The sequence below is a fragment of the Poecilia reticulata genome, chromosome 21 (genome assembly GCF_904066995.2).
Source record: "Poecilia reticulata chromosome 21, P_reticulata-male-v2, whole genome shotgun sequence".
Classification (NCBI taxonomy): Eukaryota; Metazoa; Chordata; class Actinopteri; order Cyprinodontiformes; family Poeciliidae; genus Poecilia; species Poecilia reticulata.
Window position 1 is genome coordinate 2,004,783 of NC_088850.1, and position 21,089 is coordinate 2,025,871.

Genomic DNA, 21,089 nt, shown 5'->3' on the forward strand with positions numbered 1-21,089 from the left:
GATGATGGAAGGATGATGGATGGATGATGGAAGGATGGATGGATGGATGATGTATGGATGAACAGATTATGGATGGATGAATGGATGGATGGTTGATGGATGGATGAATACACAGATTATGGATGAATTGATGGATGGTTGATGGATGGATGAACAGATTATGGATGGATGAACAGATTATGGATGGATGGATGAATGGATGGATGGTTGATGGATGGATGAACAGATTATGGATGGATGGATGGATGGATGGTTGATGGATGAATGAATACACAGATTATGGATGAATTGATGGATGGTTGATGGATGGATGAACAGATTATGGATGGATGAACAGATTATGGATGGATGGATGAATGGATGGATGGTTGATGGATGGATGAACAGATTATGGATGGATGGATGGATGATGGATGGATGAATGGATGGATGAATGGATGGATGGTTGATGGATGAATGAATAGATTATGGATGGTTGATGAATGGATGTATGGATAGATGATGGATGGATGATGGATGTATGGATAGATGATGGATGGATGATGGATGTATGGATAGATGATGGATGGATGATGGATGTATGGATAGATGATGGATGGATGATGGATGGATGTCTTGTTCAGCTCATCCAGCTTCTCCTCCATCTTGGATCTGATCGCAGGTCGTTTCTGCGTCTCCTCATCGTCAGTCGGACGTTTTCACTCAGATGCTTGGAGTCTGAATCTTCACCAGGCATCTCGGTCCAGGTTTTCAGTCAGACCCGTTTCAAAGCAAAGACCCAGAGTTGCTGTCAGAGATGCTGTCAGAGACCCAGAGTCGCTCTCAGAGACCCAGAGACTCTCTCAGAGACGCTGTCAGAGACCCAGAGTCGCTCTCAGAGACCCAGAGACGCTGTCAGAGACACTGTCACAGACCCAGAGTAGCTCTCAGAGACCCAGAGACGCTGTCAGGACGCTGTCAGAGACGCTGTCAGAGACCCAGAGACTCTCTCAGAGACCCAGAGACGCTGTCAGAGACACTGTCACAGACCCAGAGTAGCTCTCAGAGACCCAGAGACGCTGTCAGGACGCTGTCAGAGACGCTGTCAGAGACCCAGAGACTCTCTCAGAGACCCAGAGACGCTGTCAGAGACGCTGTCAGAGACGCTGTCAGAGACGTTGTCAGAGACCCAGAGTCGCTCTCAGAGACCCAGAGACTCTCTCAGAGACCCAGAGACGCTGTCAGAGACCCAGAGACGCTGTCAGAGACGCTGTCAGAGACCCAGAGACGCTGTCAGAAACCCAGAGACTCTCTCAGAGACCCAGAGACGCTGTCAGAGACGCTGTCAGAGACGCTGTCAGAGACGCTGTCAGAGACCCAGAGACGCTGTCAGAAACCCAGAGACTCTCTCAGAGACCCAGAGACGCTGTCAGAGACCCAGAGACGCTGTCAGAAACCCAGAGACTCTCTCAGAGACCCAGAGACGCTGTCAGAGACCCAGAGTCGCTCTCAGAGACCCAGAGACGCTGTCAGAGACCCAGAGACGCTGTCAGAGACCCAGAGTCGCTCTCAGAGACCCAGAGACGCTGTCAGAGACCCAGAGACGCTCTCAGAGACCAGAGACGCTGTCAGAGATTCTGTCAGAGACCCAGAGTCGCTCTCAGAGACCCAGAGACGCTGTCAGAGACCCAGAGACGCTGTCAGAAACCCAGAGTCGCTCTCCAACCGTTATCCGGGGTATAGACGATCAGAAACACCGTCTGCTGAGTGACAGGCTAAGACTTTGGCTTTACGTCACCAACATGCCGGATTCACAGCTGTTCACCGTCCTCCAGGTGAAACTGAGGGAGGTTGAGGTCTGTGTTCGCTCATTCGACCCAACAAGTTGGAGGATGTTACAAATCCTTTATCATCCATTCATCATTTCAGTCCCAAACGAGCCGTTTTCAGCTTCACTTCTACTTTGGCAGATAATATTTCTGCATTTTTGTTAATGGGTCTCTTCCGAGGTCAGCTGGAAGAAAACACCAGGAAAACGACAAAACCTCAAAAAGCAGCTCAGTGGTTGTCTGTTTTATCTTTTTGGGGGCCAGGTTTAGGGGAAGCTGTCTCGCTGACTCTCTGTCAGTCTAACCGAGGATAAACGTTGTGGTGAACCATCATAGGACGTTCACAGGGACAATCCAAACATCTGGGTAGCAGATCCTGTGGTGAGTAGGACTCCAAAGAGTCACTTGGTTGGGTTCCCCCAAAAACAGCTCCAAAAGACCTTGTAAACCCCATGAAATGAACAAGCTGTCCCAACATGTGTGATTCACCTCAATAAAAGAGGAAACATAAACAGGCAGGGTCTCATTAGTGGACAGCAAAAATAAACCTAGATTCTTTTTTTTTTTTTGCTAAAACCTGAGAGAATCAAATGACTTCCACACCGATTAAAGTAAACTGAGTCCACCTGTGTGTAATTTTATCTGGGTATTAAAGCAACTGTTCCGTGAAAATGTCAAAACGTTTACTGCGCACATCAGAGAACAACCGGGATCATGAAGACCGAGGAAACCCAGCAGGTCAAGGCCAATGTTGTGGACCAGTTCACAGCAGGTTTGGGTTCTTTGAGCATCTCTCACAGTGCTGTTCACTCCAACTGGACCAACTGCAGGCCTGCAAAGACCACCACCTAGAATGACAAACCGGGCCAGGATCAGATCTGTGGGAGACATCAGCTGCTAAGCACATTGACTTTTCCTTCCCATGCAAAACTGAACCAACACAGAGGCGACGGATTTGAATAAGATTCTACCAATATTTCTAATACGTATCGAGTTTCCCAAAGCTGTTACATTTATCAACTCCTGGCCGTTCCGCAGTTTGAGGTTTCAATGGACTTTAAACGCAGAGAGTCTCCGTGTTAAAATGTGACGATGGAAAATCGACCAGAGCACAAACACTGGCCACAGTTAGAGGAAACAAACCACTGGGACACCAAGTAAGAGACATCAAGCAGGTAGGCCGAGGGAAACACCAGCGGCTGACGACAGAAATGCATCGTGAGAAGTTTAGAGAAGAAACGGATGTGAAGGAGATCAGCAGCTGCTCAAGATTATGCAAACCAAATATTAGAAAAAAGGACAGAAGAATTAGAGTCATTTTACCACTTTGTTTGTTCGCCTACAAACCTGCGTCTCGCTTTGGTAAAGTGAACTTTGATGCAGTTTGATATGCAAATGTCAAGCGGACAGGAGACTGCTCTAAATGCAGGAAGTGGACTACAGCACAAGGCATTCTGGGTAAATACAAACGGGCTAGTCTAGCGCTAGCAGAAGAAATAGCTGCTTTGCCAAAGAGAAATCGTACAACTGCGAAAAACTGACACTACTCTAATGTTGTTTACACTTTGTGAAGGAGGAAGTTGTACTTATGTTTCCTTCAGATGTTTTTGTGTTGTTTCCTTCTGTGGTTCTTGGTGCAGCGCCCCTACAGGCGAGGAGGTGAAAAGGTTTTCAATTAGTTTGGTTCGTTGGAAAGTCCATATTTTTATGGACGAGAACTGTAGAAATGTGAAGCTGACTCTCTTCCTCACCACTTCACACTCCAGTTGATGGTGGAGGTCATGGTCTGAAAAAAAATATCTGTGAAAAGCAAAGATGCCGTCCCAGGTTTCCAAACCAGACACCATAATCTCCATCAGATGCTGTTCATGGACAAGATCGACACAGTTGGGTCCTTAAAAGCCGCCCAGATGCCCCCCGAGTCCCACAGCACATATCTATCCTGCTAAATAGCTAATGTGTTATTAAACCAAATAATCAGCCATGAGTCCCCCAGTAGGAGATTACTCCATCTTGTCCAGCCCCTTGGACTTTATTTCATCTTGCAGACTCATTGGTGAGTCTTGGCATCAGATTTTTCCCAAAGAAAATGTTTTTCATGTTCACTTTTGAGATGATGTCTGCTCATGGGAACTGTGGCAATGTACATTTTAGGGAGGGATTGTGGATTTGTCAAATAAACCATCAGTAGAGTCTGGGTCGGAACCTGAAACGTTTGGTAATCCCTTAACACCTCCAGCTCAAACAGGCCGCTTTGACTTATTCTGTTGTTTTTGTCGTAAAAATGAGCAATGACTTAATGTTTCTCCAGGATTACATAAGAGGTCATCTCATGTGTTAATAATGGACACCACACAGAGTGTTACTGTGAAAAATTACCGTTTATCCTGAAAACATGGCAGCAGTCAAAGTTATTTTACCTCATGAAAGTAGTGACCGATATTTTTCTCAAATCCTGAAACAAAAACATTTTAAGAGACATTATTTGTTTGCTGATTAGATTGATGTAGCAACTGGCAGCATTTTATGCAGAGATCAGCATGAGTTTATTAAAATGATTCAAATTCAAAGACCTTGGTGGAAATATTTACTGAAATATGTGCCAGAAAAGACAAAATACGTTATTTTGTAGATATATTTGTAGACTGATTGTGCATTGATCAGTGTGCTGATGGAAAGTTGAGTAAATATGTTATCTGATAACATATAAAACCAAACTAAAAACCGTTTGAAGAGAAATATTATGCTATATATGACTTATTATCTGTGGCGTTCAGTTAATAAGTCATATTAATGATGCCATAATTTTCTTCTCTGGTGAGAAAAAGTTTGAATTTAAGTTTTACTCTGGATAAAAATATAAACTGGAAACGATTTTAAAAATCTGAGAATCGATCATTGTTTTACTTTTAACAGGACAATGAAATCTAACATGATGCCAAGGCAAAATAAGGTAAATTGATTCACTGGATTGCGGTATTATTATAAAGATTATATATCTTTTTTTGCCTCTTTGGTATTTAAAGATGTTTGTATATGGATGGTTGATGATTTACTTTTTGAGAGAACATGTAGATTATGAGAATTTTCTTCCTGCTGCTTTTTATTCAAAACTTTTGTTCATATCAACATGACATGTTCAATTTAAATTAAAACTAAATAAAGTGGTTCTACAAGCTGATGAAATCCAAAACAATCTATTTCTGTTGTTTTTTTTCTTCTTGGAAATCCTGAATTTTCACTTTCATGCTCTATCCCATGTTTAATTCAACAATCGTTTTTGTTTGTCCATTTTCTGCTCATCATTTAGCCAAATGTAGGATATTTTGTCAGATGTCAGTAAATTAGAGAGCAGAAACTCGACGGCAGCCTGACGCTGTCGCCCCGAGACGAATCCAGATTATAGAGGTGGAGGTGAAATAACACAGCAGAGAGAGAGAGAGAGAGAGGGAGAGAGACCAGTTGGGATAGAGAGAGAGAGAGACCAGTGGGGGGAGAGAGAGAGGGAGACCAGTGGGGATAGAGAGAGAGAGAGAAACCAGTGGGGGGAGGGAGAGAGGGAGACCAATGGAGAGAGAGAGAGAGAGAGAGAGAGAGAGAGAGAGAGAGAGAGAGAGAGAGAGAGAGAGAGACCAGGGGGGAGAGAGAGAGAGAGAGACCAGTGGGGAGAGAGAGAGAGAGAGAGAGAGAGAGAGAGAGAGAGGGAGAGAGAGGGAGAGAGACCAGTGGGGAGAGAGAGAGAGAGGGAGAGAGAGAGAGAGAGAGAGAGAGAGAGAGAGAGAGAGAGAGACCAGTGGAGGGAGACCAGTGGGGGCGAGAGAGAGAGGGAGAGAGAGAGAGAGAGAGAGAGAGAGAGAGAGAGAGAGAGAGAGAGAGAGAGAAAGAGAGAGAGACCAGTGGAGGGAGAGAGAGAGAGACCAGTGGGGGGAGGGAGAGAGAGAGAGAGAGAAAGAGAGAGAGACCAGTGGAGGGAGAGAGAGATGGAGACCAGTGGAGAGAGAGAGAGACCAGTGGAGGGAGAGAGAGAGAGAGAGACCAGTGGAGGGAGAGAGAGAGAGAGAGAGAGAGAGAGACCAGTGGGGGGGGGGGAGGAAAGAGAGGAAACAGGTGAAAAATGCAATCAATAGAAAAAAGTCAGACGTAAATAAAAGCTAAATTTTATCCAGCTGTAATTTAAGCTTCGGAATAATAAAGATTAATGATTGTTTTCATGGGTAAAACCAACCAGACAACAACAACGATTGTTAAAAGAAGAAAACACAAAATAGAAACAGACAGACTCGTGTTTTTTGGAAGACGATCCTGTGAAATACTTCAAAAACCTCTCTGGAAATCTCTGCTTTCACGACAGCGTCATAAAATGCTCGGAGGCCACATTCCTTTAGCCCTTTCTGTTGTTGTTTCATGTCTTCATAGACCCATAAAGAGCAGCAGTGTTGCATTTCATGACTCGGTGGATTTAGTGAAAGTTGCACAAACTGCTCTGAAACGGGCCGCAGCTTTTCCAAAAGAAAGAACTCAAACAACCTGGTTGGGCGTTTCTGTTACTCCATTAAATATCAACAATCTCTTAAGTACATCTTAGATTTTATGTCATATTCTATTAATTCAGAAGTTTTTAAAAAAAGATTTTAGAAAGATTAAGAAAGTGCAGATGACGCTGCTGTGGTTCTTTAATATTTTACAGATTTTCATTTCAAAGCAACACATCAAACACGTCGACATGATGGAAAAATCAGAAGAAGTCATGCATGTTTCAGAAAACGCCTGAAGGTGGCATCTGGATCGACTCAAACCGCAAACAGTTCAGGAAGGAGACGGGTCAGAGTCCAGTGGATTAAATATGTGAATAAGCTCTAGAACATCCATCCATTTTCTTCCTCTTATCCGGGGTCGGGTTGCGGGGGCAGCAGCTTCAGAAGGGAGGCCCAGACTTCCCTCCAGCCACTTCTTCCAGCTCCTCCGGGGGAATCCCAAGGCGTTCCCAGGCCAGCCGAGAGACGTAATCCCTCCAGGTGTCCTGGGTCTCCCCTCCTCCAGGTGGGACCTGAACTCCTCACCAGGGAGGCGTCCAGGAGGCATCCTGACCAGATGCCCGAGCCTCAACTGGCTCCTCTCGACGTGGAGGAGCAGCAGCTCTACTCTGAGTCCCTCCCTGATGACCGAGCTTCTCTCTCTAAGGGAGAGCCCAGCCACCCTGCGGAGGAGGAAACCCATTTTGGCCGCTTGTATCCGTGATCTCGTTCTTTCGGTCATGACCCAAAGCCCATGACCAGAACAAAATCAGAAAATGTTGAGTTGATAAGAGAGAACCGGCACCAACGTGACTCAAACAGGAAGACGCCATCAGTCCGAGAGGAACATAAAAATGGACGTGTCCTGCGGTGAGTGAGGAACCTGCAGAGGCAGCTGCTCACGTTCATGAATCATTTCATGAATCAGACCAGAACGGATTTTTACTGAAGTCACCAGACATTCAAGATGAAAAACTTTAGTCGTAACGCAAACTGAAACCTGCGACAGAACCAGACCGCCTCCTTTCCTACCTTCACTAAAATCCCACAAATGTCAACATCTGTTTCCCGGTGTGTCACTCAGCACCTGTGGAAAAGCTGTGGAAACTCCCTACTGGGAGTACTGGGAGTACTGGGAGTACTGGGGAGGTTGATAGATTCTCCGCACTGATGGCAGCTGGAAAGGGGGAGAAATATGGAGGTTAGAAAGACGAAGCCTACAAAGACAACAAACTGATGTTTGGGGTAAAGCTGGCTGTGGTCTGTAGGCACCAGGTTTCAAGTCCAAACTGGATGATTCTCAGCTGCTTTGGGTTCTTCGTCCAGCTGAGCTTCGGACCGTCAGGTTTGTCTGAAGCGGGAACCTGCTGGTATTTAATCAGCCAGATTGTTAGAAAAGTCTTCAAGGATTCCAGACATGCCTTCAAACAGTGAATTTGCTTCTTAATCAGCCGTGAACAGAAGCTGTGTGACCTGAATGTGAGCTTTTAATCCCAGCCTGCTTGGAAGAAATAACCGAACCAGATGGATCTCATTTCGAAGGTTAGTTACATCTTAATGTGCTTAAAAATTAATAGAAGAAGAAGAAAGCAGAAAAAGGCCCTCTGGGTGCTGCTAAATTAAATTATGTTTTTTAAAACGCGTAGCGAACAAAAATCCCTGCCAAGCAGAAATGAAGCAGAACGGATGAATGGCTCCTAAAGAAATGATCCGGATTCATGGCTAAACCAAACCCAGAGACCCAGGCTGCTGCTGCCGCTACCAGGTTGCAGCTCCAAGCCTTTAACCGGCTGCACCAGAGTCTGCAACGCCGTCGAAGGAAGACTTCCTACCTTCGCTCTTCTCCTCCACTGCTGGATGCTGAGGTAACTGCCTGATCGTTTCCTGCAGCAGCTCCGTCAGATCGATTCAGTTCTGCTCCCAGTGTCCATGTGGAGCGGGTCCGGTCCTGCGACCTGATCTGTTTTTGTAAGTTCAGTTTTAATGAAGAGAAGGAAAAGGGATAAAACTTCAACTAAGCAGCAGTTTCATGAAATAACAAAAACACTGTTGGCAAAAGAGAAATATTTTCTACTTTTCCTCAGGTAGAAATTCACTGCTTCAAAAATAAACCGTACGCCAAGATGAGAATCAATATTTGCATTTGCCTGATGTAATTGTTCATAATTAGGATGAATTAATTCCAGTGTTTCTGGAATCATAAGTGAACCTCGTCAGTTTCTTGTGAATTATTTAATTTAAAATCATGGTACAGAGGAAACGTTTCACAAGGATTGATGCTTAATTCCAATCAAGTCTGAGAATTTATTAATAAAATATCCCAACTTTACAGCTGAATTATTCCATAAATAACTTATTACTCCAACTACTGACATGTCATCTGGTTAAAACCTCTGATAAAATGAAATGAAATACTGAAAAATCATTTCATTAATCAAATCAGACAAATCTTCGCTTTCTCCATATTTACCTAAAAATGGTGAAAAAAATCCAGATTTTTCAGCCTGCATAGGAACTTTGTATAATTATACAACAGAAATAAAACAAATTTTAATAAAAACTGCTTTAAAATACTATTGTTTTCCTTTCCTTGAAAAACTGCGTGATTTTCTGCTCTTCTGTATAAAATTCTAAAAACATTTTCAAATATAATTTTGCAGCCGATTCCTCAGACTTTAATGGAGAACTTCATGCACATGTTGCTTCATAAATGGTACATTTGCTGACTTTAGTGTCATTTCAAGCCAAAAGAGCCGCAACAGGAACGCTACAATTCAACTTAAATTGAAAACTGGCATGAATAACAGAAACCGAGGCTGCGAGGTTGAAGATTAAATGTGGCTTGTTGGCTTTCATAAGTTACTGCAATCATAAAGTTTGATGGTCTAAAGCAAAGGAAAAGGCTGCTGGACGAACAGAGGAGCACTATGGGGTATAAAAACAGACATTTGTACTCCTTTAAAAACACTTCTCAGGTTTATTTAGGACATGGATACATGCGTTGGCATGGCGACAGTTCGCTGAAACAATACTTCGCTTCTCCTGAAACGTAAATCCATCAGAAGCAGAAATGTATCTGCATGCCTGGAGTAGCGGAGGTGTTTCTCTCTTTGCAGATTTCTTTAGAGTTCGGAGGCTCAAGAAGTAAAACATCACGTGTCTAAACCCAACATCTAACATCAAGAACAGATCAGAACAAAGTCACTCACATCTATCAGATGGTTACTAAATGAAGCACTGATTATGCTACTATAGATGCTATGTAAACTCAGACGGAACGACTACTGGAGCCAACGTCAGGAATTATTACAAAACTGAGGATAATGATTGTTTTCAGAGCCACATATCTGGAGGAATTAAAGGAAAACCCACAAAAGAAATGAAACGTACATAGAGTAACCCATAAAATAAACAGGAATATGTACAATACTGCAATAATAATGTTAATGTGCACAAAGTTTGTTGGAAATGCAGAGAAGACACAAAAGTTACAGACGGTCCATGATTTTATTTATCTGATTTCAGTATCTTTAAACCCTAAAAGGTCACCGGCCAGCAGTAAAATAAACAGGACTAGTAAATTATTATCACTGCTAGTTAGAAACTTAACTAGACATTTTTCAATGGTTCTTGTTTTCACATAAATCAGACAAATACATGCAGTTATATTCACAAATGTGCATAATTTGAATATTCCTCACCAATAATTCAAGGTTTTTCTCTGGTTTATGTGCCATATTAATATCACACAGAATGCGTTACCTGCCCTAAGATGATACCAACTTAAATTCAATAAGTTCTTAAAATGTTGAACTATGTTACCATCAGCTGCAAATGCAGCCCAAACCAGTTAGCATTAGCTACAAGCAAACATTTTATTCACAACTCACCGATTCAAACTTCACGGCCCAGGTCTCACTGGTAGTTCAGCTCTAAATCAGGAACCAGGACTGAGCCTTAAAGTGTAAAAGATGCTGAAAGAAATGAAAGAAGAAGAAGTTTGGCAGCACAAACCTGCAGCAGCTTTAACTCTCCCTGAGCCGACTGGGTGAAGCTGGAGCACCAAAACACTCCAGCAGCTCCTGACTCATCTGGAGGCTCCAGCATGTAAAGACCTGCAGGCCTCACGTCCTCAGTAGGGGTCAGAGGTCATGATTCAACATTAGTAAAGACAGAATGGGTAAAAATGGCATCGATGGGAGAGTTTTAACCAGAAGGTCACAAAGATCCGTCCCCTGTTATCAAAAAATCTTCTTAATGAAAACTTTTGGAAAAATATTCTGTGAACGGATGAGACAAAAGAAAAGGAACATGATTCTGTACCTGAAGTCAAACAGGGTGGGGGGAGTATGACGTTGGACAAAATACATTAATTCTGCAGAAAACCATAAAATATTACTCTGCTCTGCTCGGTCCTTCCTCTTGTGCCTGTTCTCTGTCTCATTCAGTGGAGCAGCAAAGGAGGAGCGTGTTTAACCCTCTGTGGAAAATGCAACTCCAACTCCGACAATAGATTGGTTCCTTCATGAATGTCAGCTCTTCATCTGCTGACTACATGCAGAAAGTCGTGTCTTTTCTGTTTGCAAAGCTCTAGATTGCAGGAAGAAATGAGGAATGATGCTCCCGAAGCACCAAAACCAGATTGTGAAACCGCTGACATCCCACAGTGTCTCAGCTAAAGTGACCGTTTCACTTTGAGGCCCTTAAAATGTGAACTGCTGCAGGAGAACAGAATAAAATCTGGATGTTGTAAAATCAAAAACAAGTGAGAAAATGTGTTTCTTTTCTGTGTTTTATCTCCGTAAACTAAATCCGACCATCGCCGAGGCCGTTCATCTGATAGCATCGCATATTAAAGACATTAGGTAAAGTCTAGAATAACATGCAGGGAGGCTTTGGCTATATTATGACACCTGAAACGCTGTTTGTTGAACTGAAGCACTGTTTGATTTAGCTCTGAGCTTTTATTGTGCAGTGATCAAAGTTCTCTACTGTAGCTCTTGTCCATTTATCACTTCATTTATCAGAGTCTAGATAAACTCTCCGTGCTGTTTTTCCCCTCAGGTTCCCATCTGTCCACAGCATGAAGGTATGTTACAAACTGCAGAGAACAAACTGATCGAGTCTGAGGCACGTTTTCAAACCTCAACATGATCTATTTATGCTGCAGATTGCAGTACGTTTCTAAAATATTGCATACTTTTGCTCGTTGCACCATAAATAAAGGCCGTTCTGTAACAATGTGCATTCTGTGGTTTTAACTGTGACCATTGAAAAGCAGCAGGAGGTTGACAGGAACAGGAGGCATCAAATTCCTGCATCTCCAGAAGCTGGAAGCTCCAGAGAAAACCTCCCATTCCTGCATTGATGTTATGGTAGATATGATTTATCCATGTGCCTGAGAACAAAAAATTATTGTGCAGTTCAGAAATAATCAGTCAGTAAAAAGTGGGATCAGCATTCATTAGTGGCTGCAATGAAGCAGGATTATATACATTTACTACTTTAAGATTAATCATCAAAAACATGAATTTTATTTGTTCTTTGCTCTTTTAATGATTCACTTGAACAGTTATTTACCAGGAGTAAAAGAAGACACTGAAAAACTAAATAATTCCTGACAAAGAAACCAAAGACTGAGCCTTGGGGAACACCTCAGGTTAACAGCTGCCACAGGACAGAGTCCCTCTGTTTTCAGAGAAACTTCTGTTTTTAGAGACGAGGAACTCGGAGACATGACTCACTGAAAAGTTTCCTATTATCAGATCCTGTATGAGGTGAGGTAGCATACGTAGCGTTAGCACGCTGTAAGAAGACCTACATTTAAACCTTGTGTAAATACTTCATGGTAGGTGGATGAACCTTTCTGTTTCTGTGATTCTTATTTTCTCCCCTCAGAGTTTGATGTCCGTTTCCTCTCATATTTTCTTTCACCATAAAAAATGCAAGCATATGGTCCAGATCAGGGGGAAGTATTGGAGGGATAAATTACTGCTAATTTTTCTTCCCTGATGGATGTCCTGTCTCCAAGAGACTACAGGGAGTTCTCCTTGGAGGCTCAAACAGATGGCTTACTTTGGAATAAAAATAAGTTTTTCTCAGCCACTGAACAGTTTGTGGTGCTCATAAATTCATTTGAATAATTGGAAACACATATTCCCGCGAAGAAACATGTGCCACTGAACGGATCTGTGGTTGTCTGGCCAGGTTGCCTGCTCCATTTTGACTCATAATTATCCCTCGGTGTTTTTCGCTTTGCTTCACTTCAGGAAGTGTTTTTGCATCTCAAACATGCACCGACAGCATTCTGCAGACACCACATCATACGCTCTGAGGGCTGGATGCAGACACTTCAGCTCCAAGGCCACTCTGCATACACATGTCCTGGCTCTGGGATGCCAAACAGCCACCAGCTCTGCAACCACAAGTTCCCCAGAACCCCATCTGAAGTGATTCCCAGGGCAAACCGAGGAATAGCTTTAAAAAAAGCCCAGCAGACTGCAAGATCATAGAAAATGTTTTTAAATCTAGTAAATCAGTTACAGTGAAACTCAACACTTCAAAAAGATGACTATAAATCAAGTCTAAATAATAATTTAACAAACATCCTGGCTGCTCCCAGAGAAGGAAGGCAAACGTCCAGCAGCCTCAGTCCAGTCGCCTCAACAGCTGGGCAAGAATAAAGATGAAAAATACATTAGAATAAATTCAGTGTAAACTCCATCAACCAAAAATCAAGCCATCCCCCCAAGGACTTCCAACAAATGCATTAAACATGATACAGTCACTAAATAATGACTGTATTTCTTCCTTTATTTGAGAATCTTTGAAGCCTGTCATGCTGCAGAAAAGTTTTTATTTTTCTGAGAGCAAAACATTTTGCAGCCTGCAAATCAGTGAACATCCCAGTAATTTAATCCAAGGATTATAAAGTGCAAGATAAATGACAACAAATCTAAAATTTAAAGATGAATCAGTGGAATCTATGTAGCAGACTATCATTAGAAACATGTTGATGTTCAGTTCCTAAAACTTAGGAACTGAATATCATTGGAAACACTTCATGCTCTTTCTGAGATCAAAAACTTTGATTGAACTTTGACCTAATTATAGACAGAGAACAGAATTTTTTTTATATGTTTTTATTTGCACAATGATGTAGTGAAGATATTTGTTTCCATAAAATAATCTCATCAACGCCTGATTGGCTAGAGAAAAGTTTTCATCCACACTAATCCGCTGAATTACATTACGGAGTTTTGTTTTAAACATGCCAAACCAACAGGGGGCAGTGTGGCGCTAAGCTAACACCTGTCAGCCAATCACAATCCTTCAAAACAACCAAACTTCCGGTTAGGGATTAAACATGGCGCCGGGAGATTCACTGTGTGGACAAACAGAGAAGTTGAATTAGTTTAAAGGTCGTTTTATAATATAATGTTAATAAAACACGAGATAATATCGACTTCCAGGCGCTCGCTCCTTTACAACTCAACGTATTGAGTATACTTGTTATAAAAAACAAGTAAAAAGTGTCTGAACAGTCACGTTTCCTCCACCGCCCGGCCAAACAGTTACTATGGTTACAGTAACGGTTCGTCGCAGCAGCATTATTATTTGTTGCAGTTTGTCTTGCTTTCACCTCTAAATCTCCAGTTTCCAAACGCAAAACAAAAAGATTAGAATTTGTAAATGTCCACTTTGGCTGCAGTTTTCATTATGAATCATTTTAGTGATATTAAATGGAGGCGACGTGTGGATGAGAGGCCAGATCAGCAGCTACACGCGGACAGACGTCATCCAGGCTTTACTGACAACATCTCATTCACCAGTGGCGACACAGTCTTCATGTTTCTCTTTTTTCTGTAAATATTTCTCATATGTTTTCTTCCACTCTGGTTTCGCAGCATCACTGCAGTAACAGTAAAGACAGTTTTATTTTCAGCGGGATTCCTGCTGACTCCAGCTGTTCCAGGAAATGAACCACATGTATGTGTGCTGATAAAAAAAAAAAAAAAAATCCTGATTTTGTTTCGCTTCCATTTTCATGCTCATTCTTATCTTGTGATAAAACAGCGAGCAGCCAAACAAAAACAAGGCAAAGTCGTCCTGTAGTGATGAATCTAAGGAATCAAACCTCTGCAGAGCAAACCGAGCAGCTTCCTGTAAAACAGGGATGAAGGCAGAGAGGGAGGATGAAGAGGAGGATGAGGTTGACCAAGCGTCAGACCTCGTAAACTTATATATGCCCTTTATATAAAGTGTGGTCGGAAGAAAGGAGAGACGGCGGAGCTGGGTTTGGATGAACTCAGGTTAAAATTTAACTTCTGTTTCTTAAACGTAACGAGTAAATCTCAGTTGGAGAAGAAGCAGGAAGAAGGAAACAGGAACAGTTTAATGCTGAGGAATCTGATTATGGAAATCCTTCAGAAATCTGAAAAAGGACAAACATAACAGAAGTGATAGAACAGAAAAGTCCTGTTTATCTTTGAACAAACTTCAGTTTTATGGATTCAGTTTAAACAGAGAGTCTTTATGGGTGCGTTCACACAGCAGCCGGAAGTGACCCAATTCCGATGTTTTTCCCGGGTCGTTCTCACTGCCAGTAAATGCTTCCTGTATGTGTTCTGCAGTGTAAACGGGCAAACCACCTGAAAGTGCCCCGCATGCGCAGTAGAGGGCGCCATAGCGTCAGCGTTCTCAGTGTTCTGCCAACCGCCATGAGAAGAAGAAGAAGAAGAGCTCAGTGTTTGCGGAAGTAAACATGGAGGCTAACGGTGGAGCTTAGCTTATATATTTGAAGTTGTTATCCGGCCGGAGCAGCAAATTAACAACTTAATCCTCATATAATCCGTCATGGTTGTTGTTTTTCTTCCTTTCTGCGCGTTTCAGGAGCAGAATAGTGAGATTTGTTGAGAATCAGTGACGTTCAGTTCGGATGAAGGCGGCCTGAACGTTATGGTCGCATTTGAATCGGATACGTATCGGATATGGATCACATTCTAAAAGAATCCGACCTGAGCTGTTCACACTGCCATGAAAAGATCAGATACAGGTCGCATTACGTCAAAAAGATCTGAATTGGGTCACTTCATTCTGCAGTGTGAACGCAGCCTTAAGTCATTTCTCCTCATCGTGACCCCGACATGTTTCGGACCGTTTTCTCTGCTCCGCCTGGATCATTTCAGCAACATCCATCCATCCATTTTCTTACACCCTTGTCCCTTAGTGGGGTCAGGAGGTGCTGGTGCCTCTCCAGCTAGCGTACCGCGCGAGGGTCGCCAGGACAAGTCGCAGGGCAACACAGAGACACACAACCATACACACACTCACACACACACACACACACACACACACACACACACACACACACACACACACACACACACACACACTTACACCTAGGGGCAATTTGGAGAGGCCAATTAACCTGACAGTCATGTTTTTGGACTGTGGGAGGAAACCGGAGTACCTGGAGAAAACCCACCATGCACAGAGAGAACATGGAGAGGGAATCGAACCCAGAACCTTCTTGCTGCAAGGCAACAGCTCTTCTCAGCAACATGAACTGAATAAATAAACTAACCTTTTTCCCATGTGGTTCAACCAGCAGGTTTAGATTAATCCAGTTCTGCCACCTGGCCGTTCCCCAGAGAAACCAGCAGATTGTTCCCACAAAACCAAACTGGAAGTGAATTACCCTGGAAACAGCGATACATCGGAGACGCATTATTAAGACATAAATTAAGTTTTTTAAGGCTTTTTCTGCTTTTCAGGCGAAGCAGTTCATTCTCTCAGATAGACAACAGATCATTCATGTTTGAGAATTGTCCATTTGTGTTGCTGCATTTTACATAAAGTTGATCCAAAACTCCAGTTTGCTTTGATATTTTCATTCTAGTGTCAAAGGAAACCGGATCAGAGCCACCGATGGCACCAGCAGCGATGGTCATATTCATTAAACATTAGACTGCTGGTTGTTACACATTAACGACTTAGCAACATCTGCATAGCGATTTCCTGATTGAAACCTCCAAACATTGGAAAATAAAACTTGGCAGGGAAGTGATGAGCAATAACATACGTCATGGAAGAAAACCAAATAAAAATCAGATGAACCCTGACCCTCTGTGGATCAACGCCCTGCTGTCCTGACAGAGCGTCTCTGTGGGGAAACATCCACTCTTATTTTTCAACTTTATGCTTCACCGTCTTGTCTCTTCGTTCCGCAGTCCTCCTGTGGATTAATCACAGTGAAACGTACAGATGGATGTCTCAAACGCACCGAGAAGAACCCAGAGCAAGAACTCGCAGGTGATCGAATATCTTCAAGACGGGATTTCTGGCTGTTGACTGCAGATTCCTTGATGAATAAATCACATCACTGCGGCGGGAAGGAACGTTCACTTAGTTCTGTTAAGATCTTGAAAGATTGATGTTGAGCTTCGGGGTCATGTTGTTGCCAGATAAAGGTTAGATCAGGCCTGGTTTGGTGAACAAACTAGAAACTTTCTTTTTACAATAAAAGAATCCTCCACTGATTACTGGTGGAAAATTTCAGTTTTCTGGTAGATATTAAAGAGCAGGGAGGGAACTGAATGTTTTCTTCCTTAATCGCCAACATTTTCTAAATCTGTGTAATTTGAATCTTGTTGAGACAACAACCGGGTTCAATAGAGCCTGGCACGTCGTTATAACTAAGACAGAAAGTTTTCCTCTAATCAACGTTCCTCTTATGGTGTTATACCAATTTATGCTAAAGGGCAAACATGCTAATTTCAAGATGCACTGTGTCAATGACATGCTTTATATCTTGTTGAATAGTTGCAAATTGTTCAATAAACTCACTTTTTTAAACTGAAGCTTTTTTTAAAATGTGGCTCTAAGTACTGAGGAAATGGAGCTGCCGTAAAAAGCGTAAAATTTCAAAATAAGAGCATGGATATTAAATGTCGAAGTACTTGAAGAATATTTATCTAAAACTTCAGCGCAAACATTATTCAACTAAAATGCATTGGAAGTTAAATGTTTTCAAAGTTAGCAGCAGAGCTAATCAAATTATTATCTCTGCTAATGCATTAGCGTGTTAGCAGAGCCGGATCCTAAAGTCAGGCTCAACTTAGATTCACTGTTTGTTTTACTGCATCTTCTTCCGGTTAAAGTTCTGCTTTATGTGTCGTTTCATGTGTGGAGCAGCTGCAGATCAATCTCCCAGTACTGGATTTTATTTTTAAGCTGTGAACGGTCCACAAGTTCAGCTCACTTCAACACATTTCTCACAGTTTGTTTCCAAAGTAGAGAACAATAAGTCTGAGTGGATCTCAGGTCACTCAGGTAGCAGTAATCCCTGCTACTCAAACATAAGACAGATGGATTTATTTTGTAGCGAATGAAGAATTTGAAGAATTTTACATTACTATGACCTGGAGAGCAGACTTTTATGCAACCGACAACCTTTCCTTTATACCTGGAAGTTATTATTGCACTATAATACATCTACCATCATAACCTTTAGATCAGTGGTTCTTAACCTTTTTTGAGGAACCAAACCCACCAGTTTCATATGCGCATTCACTGAACCCTTCTGTAGTGATAAATAAACATTATTGTTTTCCAAATTCGAGACATTTGACCCAATTAGACTCTAGTTGGGTCACTTTAAGAAGATCACCAAGTCTTCTTAAAAGGTAGAGTCTCTGAGAACAGTCAGAATTTCCGAGTACCGACTACAACTGGAACGCACCATAACATCAGAAAGTTTTTTTGTTTGTTTTTTTAAGCAAATAGCTTAAATCCACAAATACATGAGACCCCTTCTAAAAATAACCGGATATGTTAACTGTTCAAACACCAAATATTCCTTAATATGAATTAAATCGCATACTTGAAACCTTAGCGCGACCAGTGAAACTGGCAGCCAATCGCTGCCAAGAAAAATGAATGGCGCTTCAGGATTGGCTGCTTTGCACACAAGCCATTAAGTGTTCGCTTAATGGCAAGCTGCGTTTTTCAAATATTTACAAAGAAACAAACGGTGAATGTCCCAATCTAATGTGATGAAATGTAAAAAAAGATGAGTTGGAGAGTTTAGCTCCTTCAATCAGGGCTCCTCCGCAGCTCTGATTGGCTAAGCAATGTAACGTGATCCTCTGATTGGCTAAGCAATGTAACGTGATCCTCTGATTGGCTAAGCAATGTAACGTGATCCTCTGATTGGCTAAGCAATGTAACGTGATCCTCTGATTGGCTAAGCAATGTAACGTGATCCTCTGATTGGCTAAGCAATGTAACGTGAACCTCTGATTGGCTAAGCAATGTAACGTGATCCTCTGATTGGCTCAGCAATGTAACGTGATCCTCTGATTGGCTCAGCAATGTAACGTGATCCTCTGATTGGCTCAGCAATGTAACGTGATCCTCTGATTGGCTCAGCAATGTAACGTGATCCTCTGATTGGCTCAGCAATGTAACGTGATCCTCTGATTGGCTCAGCAATGTAACGTGATCCTGTGCAGCAAGTGATGGCAAAGCGAGGCGTCATCACGACTTTACACAAGTCGTCTTTACCTCCGTGGCAGAGGCTCCGCCGAACCCCTGAGACCGACTCACCGAACCCCTGGGGTTCAACCGAACCCAGGTTAAGAACCACTGGTCTAGCATAAGAGTCTTATATCTTTAGGATTTCTGAAAATCCTCCTCCGACCTCAGAACCAGGCCGCTCGTCGTTTCCAAACCACACACTGTAATCTGCATTCTGTGGCAGCAGAATCTCTGTCAGCAGTGAGGAGAGCGAAACCGAGGAAACCTGAGCGATGCTGGGTTTGTTCCCGCTGAGTGTGTCAACCACCTCATCTCCATACACCCGATGATAAATGATCTCTGGGAATCTGGTGTTTTCTCTGCTTCGACTTCTGGCACATGGAGCAGCGACAGGGTTCGCACATTTTCTGTGACCTGACCGCATGTTTGATAAATCCCAGCGCTGAGAGTTAGCAGAGAGGTGAACATGAGGTGGAGAGAAAACGGAAAACGTTACCGAACATTTTGAGTCTGGGGGTCAGTTTCTCACCCCTGATTCGTGGACCGGGACGAGTTTCTCTGCTGTGGATGGAGGAAGGAGGCTGCAGCTGATCAGCCTGAGGACTAACAGACATTATTTACTCTTTTAAATCAGACTGAAGCATCCGGGACCTTTTAATGTTTTTTTGCCAACAACTGGAGCATAAGTTTGTTGATTTTTGAAGATTGTGCCACAGAATATCCAGTTTAGGATGTGATGACGTTTAATAATTTCTCTGTGCTCAGCTCTTTTTTCAATGCCTTACAGGTTAAACAAATAGGTGGACATCGCTATAGCAACCAGTGGCTCTGCATTTTATTATTCAGCAAAATCATGAAGTGAGTTTCAGTTTCTTGACAGGAAAGAGGTTCCTATAAACTGGACTTTGGGCAGAAGTTGCATCATTTGTTGAATCCTGGAAAAAAAAAAATCTGTATCCATGAAACAGCAGAAAAAAAGAGAAGAAATATTTTTACAAACAGCTGTGAAGCTGAAACACTGTATGGAACTTCATTAGTGCTAAAATGTAATTTACCAAAACGTTTAAAAAATAAGAGTATTGTATGTTTGAAGAAATTTAATCTAATAACTGTCATAAAAAACTTTTAAAAGTTTTATATTTTAAGTATCTTTTAGGATTTAAAATTTATTAGACTGCTATAAATGTCTTTAAATTTTATTATGTAATTATGTGAACTGAGCTTCTGACATGCTCCTTGTTTACATCAACTATTTTGTTCATACTGAATATTAACATAAACCATCTAATTTAACAGGATTCAGCTTCTATGCACCACAAATCTGGAACAAACTACCAGAAAACTGCAAAACAGCCGAAACACCGAAGAATAATTTTTGGATGCCAAACAGACACAAACTGCTTTTCGCTCTAAGAACACCACTTATGGTTTTCTAAACCCTATTTTTAAAAGATGATCAATAACGTTTCCTTTAATACTCCTTTCTATTTTAAATCAGAAGCTAATATTTAAATCTCACTTATTCATAATGAAGTGTTTTGGCCCAGTTTGGTTGTATTTTGGTCAAAAGAGAAAACGTCTAATCAGGACGTCCTCTCTCCCAGCCCGAGTCTTTCTGATGAATAAATTCCTTCGCCATGCTGAGAAAAGGAAAGAGAGAGCGACCCGCAGTTTCTGGTGGTCGGTGAAATGCTTGCATGACCACGCACTGGACCTCATGCTGAACTCTGCTGCTGCCAGAACCGGTGGGTCGAGATCCAAAGACGGTTGTGTGGTTAACCATGAGAGACAAACAGTGTATTCAACAAAAAGTATTTAAAAAGTTCAAAAAGCATCACAGAAGAAACACAAAGGTCCAAATAAATGACAGAAATAATGAGAACTCTGAGTCCAGACTGGTCAGACGTTACCACAGAGGAACCATTAACCGTCCAAACGGGTCACAGAAAGGTGGATTTTACCAAACTGAATCTGGACATTTAACTGGAATGGAAGAGTCTTTTAAAAATATCATATCGAACGTAAAACACTGTAAATGCATAAATGATTACACCTGGGTCCACCAGAGGATTCTGACACTTACAGTCCAAGATTTCTTTCAATGCAGCTCATAGTTTTAACAGTTTGAAGCTTCAATTCTGCTTGATTTCTGTCAACGTGATGGAAAGATTGATGCTGTGGCCTCCAACAAGGGAAGCACAAATCAGCAGTGAGTCACAATTATCTT